The sequence below is a fragment of the Peromyscus eremicus genome, chromosome 6 (assembly GCF_949786415.1).
Source record: "Peromyscus eremicus chromosome 6, PerEre_H2_v1, whole genome shotgun sequence".
Taxonomy (NCBI): domain Eukaryota; kingdom Metazoa; phylum Chordata; class Mammalia; order Rodentia; family Cricetidae; genus Peromyscus; species Peromyscus eremicus.
The window spans coordinates 35,786,889-35,790,602 of NC_081421.1; the positions used below are offsets into that span (position 1 = coordinate 35,786,889).

The 3,714-nt window shown below is 40.3% G+C and overlaps 1 pseudogene; it reads left to right on the forward strand.

Annotated features, from left to right (window-relative positions):
- Positions 1-2,895: 2,895 nt before the first annotated feature.
- LOC131913918 (U6 spliceosomal RNA) lies at positions 2,896-2,991 on the forward strand (annotated as a pseudogene).
- The last annotated feature ends 723 nt before the right edge of the window (positions 2,992-3,714 follow it).

Genomic DNA, 3,714 nt, shown 5'->3' on the forward strand with positions numbered 1-3,714 from the left:
GAGCTACAATGCACTAAGATGGAATGGAAGGAATATTACATAGAGTTTGAGGGAAAGTCCATACTGATTGGCTGGGAGACTTTAGTGGACAAAGGAACAAATGGGGAGAATCTTAGCATGAAAAATGGGAAGAAAGGTTTTTCAGAAGCCAAAAAGAAACATTGTGAATTGTGATGGCTATTCTCAGTTGTCAACTTGGCTATATTTGGAATTAACTAAAACTCAAAAATGGAAGGCACGCTTGTTAGGGATTTTTGCTTAATTTGAAGTAGGAAAATCCACTTGGAGTACAGATGACACATCTTTAATCCATATCATTTGAGCTGGGAAAACCCACCTCTAATCTGGGCCACACCTTCTGCTGGAGGCCAATGTGAGGACATGGAAGAAGGAAGTGTTTGCTCGTTGCCTGCTTGCTCCTGCCTTGCTAACACATCCATTCTTTCACTGGCATTCAGGCCTGTTTCTTTGGGATTCCAGCATGTGCTGAAGACCACCTGAGACATACAGCCTTGTGGCCTGAGCAACTACTGGATTCTTGGACCTTCCATTCACAACCTTTGTTCTCTTTTCCTTCTTCTCTCTTGAGCCTAGTTTCTCCTCCTGTGGATTCTCTCTGCCCACCAACCCTGCCTATCCCTCTCCTGCCTCGCTATTGAGCATTCAGCTTTTTTATTAGACCAATTGGGTACCTTAGGCAGACAAGGTGAAACAAACGCAACACCTCTTTACATAATTAAACAAATGCAGAGCAAACAAATGCAATACATCTTTACATCATTAAACAAATGCAGCATAAACAAATGCAGCACACCTTCACACAGTTATAGTAATATTCTGCAGCTTAAACAAATGTAACACATCTTTACATAGTTAAAATAATATTCCATGACAACTGATCAGTGTCAAATAACATAAAAGACATAGGGGAGGCATGTCTGCAGGAGTTACTAGATTTGCATGGCAGGGGTGGTCTTAAGGCAGGGAAGAAGGCAGATCAATAAGTAGTGGCTAGCTGGGCACCATAGTACATACTTATAATCACAGTACTAGGAAAGTGGAAGTGGGAGGGTTGGGACTATGAGGCCAGTCTGAACTACAGAGATCCTGTCTCAAAACAGGAAAACAAACAGGTAACAAAAAGAAGGAATGCTGAAGAGTTTGAGCTGCTTGAGAAATCTAACCTCTTGGGTGTTGAGAAGAGGATGATGAATGGCTTTTGGTGCTAGAGCACCTGGAGAAGGCAAGGGGAGAAACAGTTGCTGAAAGCATGCTGGGGAACAGGTCTCCCATTTGGCCAGTGGGAGAACTCACAGCACAGGGAAGGGAAGGCCTTTATGTGCAAGAGTGTAGCAGACTTTCTTTTGGGCCACCAACTAGCCCCCAAATCATGATGTGGATACTTATTATTACTTATGAATGCTCGGCCTTATCTTAGGCTTGTCCCACTACCTCTTATAACTTAATTTAACCTGTTTTTCTTCATCCACATTTTGCCTCGGGGCTTTTTAAGTTTCTTTCATTCTGTATGTTTTACTTTTCCTGCTTCTTTCATATCTGTCTGTCTGTCTGTCTGGCAGCTGCCTGGCTGGTTGGCCAGAGGCGTCTCGCTTTCTTTCTCTCTCTATCTTCCCTCATTCTCTTGAGCCTACATTCCCCCTCCTACTTATTCTGTCTGCCTGCCAGCCCCGCCTATCCCTCTATTACCTAGCTATTGGCTGTTCCGCTTTTTATTAGGCCAATTGGGTGCCTTAGGCAGGTAAGGTGAAACAAATGCAACACATCTTTACATAATTAAATTAATATTCCACAACATAAACAAATGTAACACAACTTTACATAATTAAATTAATATTCCACAACAAAAACAAATGTAACACATCTTTACTTAGTTAAACAAATATTCTATTCCACAACAGAAGATGTGTTTACCTGCTATAAAGCTGAGAGCCCACAAGTGATGAAGGAGACAGATGACAAATCTCAGGCCAATGTGAGAGAAAGACTTCTCATTTTAGTAGGAAGGAGGCCATTTGCTGGGAATCCATGAGGACAATGTTAAAGCTAAAAAGAATGGAAATTAAAATTTGCTTTAAAAAAATTATAGCTAAGAGGAATTTTTACACTCCTCTTCTTGCAACAACTAAATATGTTTAGTGAGCAGAATAAAATGGTATGTTAGGTTTCTTTGTAGTATCAAAAATATCTATAAAAAAATCAGTTTGAAGGAGGAAGACTTATTTTGCATGGTTTCAGTCTGTGGTCCCTGGCTCCCGGTTTGGGTCTAAAGGCTAGAAAGTACCATGGAAGATCAAAGCTGCTAACTTCCTGGGGGCTAGGAGGCAGAAAGACTGAGAGGGGAAGAGGCTAGGGAAAAAACCAAAAAATCCTCCCAGGGCATATCTGCTGTGACCTGCTTTCTCCCCTAGAGGCCTAGCTCCTGAAGTCACTACTACCTCTCAATAACCCATTAAACTGTAAATCCACAAACAGATCAATCCACCCAGGACCCCAGAGCCCTCATGACCCAGTCACCTCCAGTGGGTCCCAGCTCTAAAGGCAATCTCAGTGATTTCATCTGAATCGTTCTCAGCTGTTTCCTTGCTCCACACATCTGGGCTCTCTGCACACAATGGTTGAAACCCATTGACATTGTTGTACACATCAAGGTTGTTCCCTTTCATTGGTAAGTAGTATTCCTCTGAATTAACGAGCCACGATCTCTTTATCCACCTACCTGCTGGTGGATGTTTGTGGTGTCTCCAGGTATTATGAATAGAGCCACTGTCAGCTTTAATGTACATACATTTGGGAAGACACGTGCTTTTGTTTTCCTTGGGTAAGAATCTAGGAGTACGATTATTATTTGGTAAGATTTGTTCAATAAAGTGCCCCGTGCTTGCTTTGGCAGCATGTATACTAAAAGTGGAATAATACAGAGATTAGTATGGCCCCTTTGACAAGCAAATTTGTGAAGTGTTTCATATTTAAAAAAGAAAGAAAGAAATTAGTTGATTGTCTTTTTATAAAAACCATCTCTAAGAGTTCCACTTGCTCTTTCTTGCTAGTCTTTAATTTTAGGCACTTTGGTAGGTGTGTATTTATATCTCATTGTGGTTTTAACATGAACTGTTTAATAATTATATGAAGAGTGTTTTGTCTTGCCTACCATGGTGGTACACAGATTTAATTCCAGCACTCTGGAGGTAGTGGACGCTTGATCCCTGAGTTCAAGACCAATCTGGTCTACAGATTGAGTTCCAGTACAACCAGGGCTACACAGAGAAACCCTGTTTCAGAATGACAAAACAAAACCAAAAACAAACAAAAAGAATATTTGTCCTTATTTTCAATCCTCTATCTTCCTTATGTTGTTGTTTTTAAAAATAAAATTTATATATATGGATGTATGGATGTATAATATGTAATTTTGTTACTATGTTAATAATCTCAACACTTGTTATTTTCAATAAATTAATAAATTTGCTTAAGTTTCTTTCATTCCCACTATGGTATATATTAACGTAAAACATAAACCACAGATTTGGAGGGCTTCTCAGCAATTGTCAAGAACCTTAAGGTACCAAGGATGATGATACATGCCTATAATGACAGCAGCTTGGGAGGCTGAGGCCAAGGGTCAATTCTTATGAATTGTGAGCTCAAGTCTAACCTGGGCTACACAGGACTACACAGCCCAACAGTTTACAAATT